The sequence below is a fragment of the Panthera onca genome, chromosome A2, assembly GCF_046562875.1.
Source record: "Panthera onca isolate mPanOnc1 chromosome A2, mPanOnc1 haplotype 2, whole genome shotgun sequence".
NCBI classification, from domain to species: Eukaryota; Metazoa; Chordata; class Mammalia; order Carnivora; family Felidae; genus Panthera; species Panthera onca.
This window is the reverse complement of record NC_138340.1, coordinates 8,279,629-8,289,935: the sequence shown is the minus strand read 5'-3', so window position 1 is coordinate 8,289,935 and position 10,307 is coordinate 8,279,629.

Genomic DNA, 10,307 nt, shown 5'->3' with positions numbered 1-10,307 from the left:
TTAGTTAACCTCACCTGGCCTGTCAGTGCTTATGTGAATTGGGGCCAATGAATAGACCAGTGGGTGCATCTGCTTATCAAATGATCTCGTAAGACATGCTGGCTCTCTTCTCAGTCATAATCCTACCCCGATTGCTAGAAGAAAATGAAAAAGGAAAGAGGTCCTCCCCTCTGGAAGCTGCAGTCACATTGGGCAGCAAGACGATTTAAATTAGGGGCGCCTGGGCGGCTCAGTCGGTTAAGTGTCCGACTTCGACTTGGGTCATGATCTCAAAGTTCATGAGCCCACGTGGGGCTCTGCACTGACAGCTCAGAGACTGCTTGGGATCCTGTCTCCCTCTGCCCCTCCCCTGCTTGCGCTCTCTCTCTCTCTCAAAATAAATAAAAATAAACTTTAAAACAAAAAGACAATTCAACCAAAATGAGTTGATTTAGTCCTATGTATTGCACAACTCCTCTGCCCTGACGGAGGTGGTGTTCTAGAGAAATCAACAGAGAACATTAGCCTGTGCATGCTTCCCACCTTCGCCAAGAAGGCACACTGGGAAAGGGGGCTTGTTCAAAACACAAGCCTGGAGAATCTCCTGGAGGCTGAGACCCTCTCGGGTGGAGCTCTGGAATTTTTTTTTTTTTTTAATAAAAAGTACCCAAGATAGGGGTGCCTGGGTGGCTCATGATTTCAGTGCAAATACACAAACTCCCCAACTTACCCTGCAGGCTCGCCAAATCTCAGAGAAAGACAGCAGACCTCCAAGGAGGGGTTCCCGGTTAGTGTGACCACGTGATTAAAATTACCATTTTGGGGGCCGCCTGGGTGGCTCAGTCAGTTAAGCGTCCAGCTTCGGCTCAGGTCGTGATCTCACGGTCCGTGAGTTCGAGCCCCGCGTCGGGCTCTATGCTGACAGCTCAGAGCCTGGAGCCTGTTTGGATTCTGTGTCTCCCTCTCTCTCTGCCCCTGCCCGACTCGTGCTGTCTCTATCTCTCATGAATAAATTTAAAAAAAAAATTTTTTTTTAAAGAAGAGATGAACGGGGCGCCTGGGTGGCTCAGTCAGTTAGGCGTCCGACTTCAACTCAGGTCATGATCTCGCAGTCCGCGAGTTCGAGCCCCGCGTCGGGCTCTGGGCTGATGGCTCGGAGCCTGGAGCCTGCTTCCGATTCTGTGTCTCCCTCTCTCTCTGCCCCTCCCCTGTTCATGCTCTGTCTCTCTCTGTCTCAAAAATAAATAAACGTTAAAAAAAAAAATTAAAAAAAAAAAAAAAAAGAAGAGATGAACTTGCTAAAACTGATTCTCCCTCTGCCCCTACCCCACGTGCATGCACGCTCTCTCTCAAAAATAAATAGAACATCAAAAAAAAAAAAAAAAAAAAAAAAAAATATATATATATATATATATATATATATATATAAAGTCTATTCATTTAAAAACCATATGTCTGAGGGGATATGGGTGGCTCAATTGAGTAAGCATCTGATTCTTGGTTTCTGCTCAGGTCCTGATCTCTCGGTTTTGTGGGTCCAAGCCCCGAGTTAGGGTCTACACTGGCAGCACAGAGCCTGCTTGGGATTCTCTGTCTCCCTCTCTCTCTCTCTCTACCCCTCCCGCATTCACTCTGTCTCTGTCTCTCTCAAAAAAATAAATAAACTTAAACAAATAAAAATAGGGGCACCTGGGTGGCGTAATTGGTTAGGCATCCAACTTTGGCTCGAGGTCATGATCTCACGACTCATGGGTTCGGGCCTCACGTCGGGCTCTGTGCTGACAGCTCAGAGCCCGGAGCCTGCTTCAGATTCTGTGTCTCCCTCTCTCTCTGCCCCTCCCCCACTCTCTCTCTCTCTCTCTCTCTCTCTCTCTCTCTCTCTCAAAAATAAACATTAAAAAAATTTTATAAAAATAAATAGAAACCATATGTCCATTGACATAACCCTCACCACACCCTATGCTCTATCTCGTATTATCACCCTATGTTGTAGTTGGAAGTGAGGCACAGAGAGGGTTAATAATTTACCCAAGGTCACACAGTCCTGCAGGGCTGACCTTATTTGTAGCTAGGCCGGTGGACCCCAGCGTCTAGGCCCTTAGCCACCACACTCCTCCGTCTGCTGCAAACACAACACTCCAGATGGGGTAGGAGCCGGCTGCCTGCAGGTGGTACCTAATGCCACGGACCCAAGGGGAACCCTAGGCGACCATTTTCACCTGCTCTCAGTCATCTATGACAGGCAGTGCTGGAATTTGCTTTCCTTTTTAGAAGGTCTTGTCTCCCCTCTATTAGGGTTCTCTGGAGAAACAGAACGAGTTTCTATCCCATAGATAGAAAGAGATTTGCTATGAACTGGATCGTGTCCACCCAACTTGATACGTCAAAGCCCTAACCCCCAATGTGACTATATTTGGAGATAGGCCTGGAAGGAGGTAATTAAGGGTAAATGAGATCATAAAGGTAGGGCCTTGATCTAACAGGAGTAGTGCCCTTGGAAGACCAGACACTGGAGAACTCCATCCCTCCCTCTCAATCAGTCTCCTACCCCCTCTCTCTCTTCCTCTGTCCACCATGGAGCACACAGTGGGAAGACATCTGTCTGTAAGCCAGGAAGAGAGCACTCACCAGAGGGTGAATTTTCTGGTACCTGGATTTTGGATTTCCTAGCCACCAGAACTGTGAGAAAATAAATTTCTGTTGGCTAAGCCACCTAGCTTATGGGATTTTGTTATGGCAGCCCCATTGATTTTAAGGATCCAGGTTCAGGTGATTATAGAGGCTGGCGAGTCCCAAAGGCTGGAGACACAGGAAGAGTCAATGCTGTAGTGCAGGTTCCAAGGTCGCCTGCTGGCAGAACCCCTTCCTGTTGGGGGAAGGTCAGTCTTTGGTTCTGTACAGGCCTTCAGCCTATGGGATGAGGCCCACCTGCATTATGAAGGGCAATCTGCTGGGGCGCCTGGGTGGCTCATTCCATTGAACGTCTGCCTTTGGCTCAGGTCATGATCTCACGGTTGGTGAGTTCAAGCCCCACATCAGGCTCTGTGCTGTCAGCTCGGGGCCCACTTCAGATCCTCTGTCCCCCTCTCTCTCTGCCCCTGCCCCACTCTCTCTCTCTCTCTCTCAGAAATAAAATAAATAAACTTAAAAAATAAATAAATAAATAAATAAATAAATAAAATGTAGCATTTCTCCCCCTTCTGTTTGGGTACAGTTTAGCAGGCTGTATATGTAAGATGATCTAAAGCAGGGGTTCTCTGCCTCAGCATCACTAATGTTTTGGATCCAGTAGTCCTCTGATTGGGGGGCCGTCCTGTGACTGTAGGGTGTCGGGCAGCAACACTGGCCTCATCCGGCACTGAGGACTGCAGCCTGGACCCTCTCCTGGGGGACACGTTGGAGCTCGGGCCTTTATCCAGCCTTTCCTGTGGAGGCCTCCCCTTGTGGCAGAGAGCGAAGTGTTCTGGGTCTCTGCTCTTCCTCTTTCGGTCCTTCACCGACACTGAGCACCACGTGACTGACCATCCCACCGCTGGTGGCCGCTCACGTGACGGCTGGCTTGGTGCGTACTGGCGAAGGAGAGATAGAGTTGGGGTGGCATCGCTCTCCTCTGTGTCCTCTCTCTGACATGCCTACCCTCTAGAACTACCCGGGTCTCTGCCACCAGGACCTGGTCATTTATTTGTTTGTTTATTAAAGTTTATTTATTTATTTCAAGGTAGGGGAGAGGGGCAGAGAGAGACGGAGAGAATCCCAAGCAGGCTCCGCACTGTCAGTGTGGAGCCCGATGTGGGGCTCGAACTCAGGAACCGTGAGATCGTGACCTGAGCTGAAACCAAGAGTAGGACGCTTAACCCACTGATCCACCCGGCCTCCCAACCCTCGGGTTTTTTTTTTTTTTTTTTTATTTAAAAGGCCAACGATGAGAATAGTATTCAACCACGAAAAAGAAAAAGAGATGCCATTTGCCACAACAGGGGTGGACCTTGAGGGCATATAAGTCAGATAGAGAAAGACAAATACCAAATGATCTCAATTATATGTGGAATCAAAAAAAAAAAAAAAAAAGTAATCTAAAGCAAAACCAAGCTCATAGATACAGAGACCTGATTGGTAGTTGCCAGAGATGGGGGTGGGGGCAGGTGGACAGGGTGAAGGAGGTCAAAAGATACAAATTTTCAGTTACAACGTATATGTTACAGGGATGTAATAGTCACTATAGTTAATACTGTATTGCGTATTTGAAACAGTAAACCTTAAACGTTTTTATCATAAGGAAAAAAAAATGGTGGTTTTATTTATCTTTTAATGTTTATTGTTTTTTGAGAGAGAGACAGAGCGCAAGCAGGGGAGGGGCAGAGAGAGAGGGAGACACAGAATCCAAAGCAGGCTCCAGGGTCTGAGCTGTCAGCACAGAGCCCTACGGGGGGCTCGAACTCACGGACCGCGAGATCGTGACCTGAGCCAAAGTCGGATGCTTAACTGACTGAGCCACCCAGCCGCCCCTATATCTCAATTTTTTAAAAAGGAAAATACTCCTACAGAGAAACAAAACAAATAAACAAGGATGAGAAGGGGTAGCCACAGGCTCGCTACGAGCAAGTCCCTTTAGCCTCCCTGGGGGCCAGTGTCAGGGACGACCCTTCAGAAGCGTCCCCTACCCTGTCTCCCCCCTTCCCGTAGGCACAGATTCTAGGCTATGAAGCCCCTACCACTTGTGGGTGTCTGTATGCCAACGTCGGGGCAGAGACGGGGCCAAGTGAGGGTGGGACTCTCTCTACATATTGGACGTTCAGAACCTTCAGTCCATAAGACAAATTGAGTCACCACCCTTCCATGACTAGTATCTAACCTTGATCTACAACTATAAAGTGTTCTGTATTTATGTGACTTCAGAGGCTTTTCTGCAAAAAACAGACACCCTCCCTACAGTGTCTAACATCCAACTCCAACCCCAAGGGTGGAGCAGATTTTCCTATTTCTTTGTTCTGTAGACTTACACGTCCAGGATCCTGTTTAAGGTTTTAGAATGCCTTCAATACTTGCCAAAATAAAAATAACTCCCCCCAAGGTGCCTGAGTGGCTCAGTCGGGTAAGAGTCGGGGCTCTTGATTTCAGCTCAGATCATGATCTCACGGTCATGAGATCCAGCCCTGGGGAGGCCTCTGCTGTGGGTATAGAGCCTGCTTAGGATTCTCTCTCTCCCTCTGCCCCTCCCCAGCCCCCCCCCAATAATAATAATAATAATAATAATAATAATAATAATAATAGTTCCCATAGGGAGGCCTGGCTGGCTCCTTCAGAAGGCTATGCAACTCTTGATCTCGGGGTCGTGAGTTCAAGTCCTATGTTGGGTGTAGAGATTACTTAAGTAAATAAAAACTTAAATAATAATGGCCATGAAAAAGAAATTCCCACTGCTCTCCATCCCCAGGGTTCTGACAACACAAAAATGTCTCCAAACACGGCAGGTACCCTTTGGGGGACAAAATGGTCCCCCTTGAGAAGTATTGATTTAAAGTAGTTTCAAACCATCGTTTTTCCTTTACTAGTTCCTGGAGAGCCATAGCAGGAATGACTGGTTAGCCCAGCCCTGGAGTTTGTATAGACACACATGTGTGTGGCCAGAGAACCATGCGGCAGGGGGAGAGTATGCCACAACCAATTGCCTGTCCCACCCGGCCCCTTTCCGTCCACCTCCTCATTGCCTCTCCTGTGCATTCCCCTCCCCGTCTTTCACTGACCTCATTCTGCAGTGCAGGTCGGGCCTGGGAGTGGCATCTGTGAGATTGTGGCAGAACAGGTTGTCCAACCCTGAACTGGAGAAAGGAGAACCTGTCTCTGCCCAAGCCGGTGTTCCCAGAATATCACCTGCACATGCGCTCACAGGGTGACCTTGGGAAAGGAACAGGGGGTGGGGCCTCAGGGGCTCTGATTCTCCCAGGAGAAGGGTTCCACTGTCGTGGGTTTACCTGGCTGTTACTTCTCCTTGGGGCTGCTCACTTTTTAATCTTTCATCTAATTACATTTTTTTTTTTTAAAGTGTTTATTCATTTTTGTGAGAGAGAGACAGTGAGAGCCAGGGAGGGGCAGAGAGAGAGAGAGAGAGGGAGACAGAATCCGAAGCAGGCTCCAGGCCCTGAGCTGTCAGCACAGAGCCTGACGTGGGGCTCGAACTCACGAACCATGAGATCATGACCTGAGCCAAAGTCGGACGCTCAACCGAGTGAGCCACCCAGGCACCCCAAATGACTTTTTTTTTTTGAATGTTTATTTTTTAGAGAGAAAGAGACAGAGAGACAGAGCCTGAACGGGGGAGGGGCAGAGAGAGGGAGACAGAATCTGAAGCAAGCTCCAGGCCCTGAGCTGTCAGCACAGAGCCTGACATGGGGCTCAAATTCATGAACCATGAGATCATGACCTGAGCCTAATAAAAGAGACACTTAACCGACTGAGCCACCCAGGCACCTCTTATCGAATGACTTTATTAACCCAAGACAGTTCTATGAAGACAGAAGCAGCCTCTTAACACTTGAAAGTGACAACCACCCAACACCCCTTAGAATGGCTGCTATCTAGAAAACCGAAAACAGGGGCGCCTGGGCAGCTCAGTCCATCGAGCGTGTGACCCTTTTATTCAGCTCAGGTCAGGCCGTCATGGTTTGTGAGATCGATTTCTGAGTCCAGCTCTGTGCTGACAGCGTGGAGCCTGTTTGGGATTCTCAATCTGTCTCTCTCTCTCTCTCTCTCAAAATAAATAAGTAAACATTAAAAAAATAAATAACAAGTGCTGGCGAGGATGTGGAAAAATCCGAGCCCTCGTACCCTGTTGGTGGGAATGTAACACCTGCCGTTGCTGTGGGATACAGTGTGGCAGTTCCTTGGAAAATTAGCAACAGAGTTACCATATGATGCCGCGGTTCCACTTTGGGGTGTAGAACCAAAAAAACTGAAAGCAGGATCTCAGAGATGTTGGTAACATCCACGTTCAAAGCACCATTATTCATCATAATAGCCGAACAGTGGAAACAACCCCGGTGCCCACCAACAGATGACTAAATACCAAATGTGGCTCATATTCAGACTTAAAAAGGAAGGACATCCTCACACAGGCTACGATGTAGCTGGACCTTGAGGACATTATGTTAACATTATGTTAAGTGCAAGAAGCCAGACACAAAAGGACAAATACTATATGATTCCTTTTCGATGAGGTCCCTGGAAGAAGCAAATGGATAGAGATGGGCAGGAAAAAGGTGGGAGCCAGGAGCTGGGGAAGGGGAATGAGGATTTAGTGCGTCATGGGGACAGAGTTTCAGTTTTGCAAGACAGAAAGTTCTGGAGGTGGGTGGCGGTGATGGCCGCACGACAGTGTGAATGTGCATAATGCCACTGAAGTAGACACTTAAAAACAAAGTTTGTGGGGCACCTGGGTGGCTCAGTCGCCTGGGTGTCCGACTTTGGCTCAGGTCATGATCTCGTGGTCCGTGAGTTCAAGCCCCGTGAGTTCGGGCTCTGTACTGACAGCTCGAAGCCTAAAGCCTGTTTCGCATCTGTGTCTCCCTCTCTCTCGGACCCTCCCCCGTTCATGCTCTGTCTCTCTGTCTCAAAAATAAATAAACATTAAAAAAAATTTTTTTAAGTGGTAAATTGTATGGTTTGCATACTTTGCCTCAATTTGGAATAATCCTCATAAGCAGTAATAAATCCATGCCCCCCAGCTGACCTCCCCCAAGCCCGCCCGGGGTCCTCACGACCAACCCCAGGAACTGGCTGGCAGATGGGAAGATGCTCCCAATGAGAAGCATCAGGCCTGGCTGGTCATCCCCGGGGAAAACCCGAAGGCTGCTTCCTCTGGGCAGGATCACGACAGCTGTATTTATGGAGGGGGCGTGGAGGTCCTCGTCACGAAGCTGTCTGTCCTCGGCCCTCCTGAGATCAATCGCTCAGCCCACATGGCAGGATGGAATTAGGAGGGCCCTGAGTCAGCGTGCACAGGCAGTAGTTCCTGCCCAGAGCCTCGCTTGGCCCACAGGGGAGGAAGAAAAAAGCCACCCTCTCAGCGGCTGGACGCCTGGTGCTCCCTTTAACAAGCATCCGCTGGCCCCTTTGCTCTGGTGTTAATCAAATCTGGCAGAATGGCCTGCCGTGCTACCAGACACTGCTAGATGCCTGGATTTGGATTTGTTTCCCTTCATCTTTAAAATCCCCCCCCCCCAAAAAAAAAAGAAAGAAAAATAGGAGAGGCCAGGGATTGTTTTTTTTTTTTTTAATTTTTTAATGTTTATTTTTGAGCGTGAGAGAGAAACAGAGCATGAGCAGGGGAGGGGCAGACAAAGAGAGGGAGACACAGGATCCGAGGCTGGCTCCAGGCTCTGAGCTGTCAGCACAGAACCGACTCGGGGCTCGAACCCACGAACTGTGGGATTATCACCTAAGCTGAAGTCAGACACTCAACCCAACCGACTAAGCTACCTGGGAGCCCCAGGCCAGGGATTGTGTTTCTCTTGCAAGATGAAGATAGCATTTCTTCTGAAATCAGCCTCTAGAATCTTCTTAAGCTAGAAGGACTGGACCAGTGGCTGCACTGACCTAAGCTGAAGTCCTTACCATGCCCCCACAAGACCCCTGCCCTCACCTCTGCAAGTCCCCACTCATTGGCTCACGCCAGCCACACTGGCCTCCTCACTGTCCTAACAGCCTGCCAGGCACATTTGTGCCACAGGGCCTTTGCTCCTGCTGTCTTTCTGCCTGGAGCATTCTTTCCCCCATCCCTCCGCTCCCTCAGACTTTTACTCGAATCCCAACTTCTCTAATGACTCTGTTTTGTATTACAGCGGCTCCCTCAGCACCCAGCTCTCCCAGCGCCCTTTTCACTTTTCCATTTCTCTAGGGCATGCTTTCCTTTTATCGCGGTCTCTGGTTTACTTATGTGCCATGCCGGCCATCTGTCCTCCATGGCCCTCACGTGCCTTTCCCATTAGCGTTAGAGCTCGATGGGAATGTGGGGTCTTCTTTTTGTTCCTTAGTGTGTCCCATGTGTCTGTAATAGTGCCTGGTGTATAGTGTGTGCTCAGTAAACATAGTCAAATAAACGAATTCACTTGTGCCGCCAGTATGACACTGTGTATTAGAATTTGCACAGTATTAGTGGCCGGGAAGGATTCCCAGACTGTGAGTGATTTGTAATTATTTTTAAGTTAGCATATACTATATTTAAAAAAATTGTGGCAAACGTGTGCATCGCTCAGCAGCAGCTCCGTCCCTCTAGGGGCTCGAGGCCAGTGTCTTTCACATCCAGCTTCTCTGTCAGTTTCTAATGGTTCTGTTCTGTGATGTCGTGATTTATAAGAAATATATATTTGGCTTTGTCCCATTTCTGGCACAGAGCTCCTAAAACCCTTGGGATGTCACAGGCGGTAAGAGGGATAAAGGTGTTGGGACGCCTGGCTGGCTCAGTTAGTAGAGCATGCAACTCTTGGCCTCGGGGTTCTGAGTTTGAGCCCCACGTTGGGTAGAGATTGCTTAAAATCTTACCAAAAAAAAAAAAAAAATGATAAAAGTGTCTTGATATTAATCATAAGCACACCTGAATTTATATTAATGAGGTGACTTTTGGGGCACCTGGGTGGCTGAGTGGGTTAAGCTTTGGCTCAGGTCATGATCTCGCAGTCTGTGAGTTCGAGCCCCGCGTCGGGCTCTGCACTGACAGCTCAGAGCCTGGAGCCTGCTTCCGGTTCTGTGTCTCCCTCTCTGTCTGCCCCTCCCCCGCTCACACTCTGTCTTTCTGTCTCTGTCTGTCTCTCTCTCTCTCTCAAAAATAAATAAAATTAAAAAAAATTGTTTTTAAATGAGGTGACTTTTGGAAAGCACGGGAGGAGGGGGGCTGGTTGTCCAGGGAACCAGTGCTGTGATTGGAGAGCTGGCACATTCAGTCCCTCCCGACACCAGCCTCCGGGGACAGTCGAGGGACTGGAGAGTGAATCTACCGCCAGCGGTCAGTGATTTCATCAAACAATGCCTATGTCATGAAGCCTCCATAAAAACGCAAAAGGGTGGGGTTCAGAGAGCTTCCAGGTTGGTGAACCGGATGCATTTGCCTGCTGAGCCCCAGACTCTGCAGGGACAGATGCTCCTGGGTCTGGGACCTCACCCTACGAATCTCTGCATCTGGCCGTTGATTTGTATCCTTTCTTATCCTTTGGTGTAAACGGCTAATCTAGGAATTACACTGATTCTCTGAGTCCTGTGATCTGCTCCAGCAAACTGCTCGGACCTGGGGAGACGGTCGTGGGAACCTGTGATTTAAGGCCAGTCCATCGGAAGCA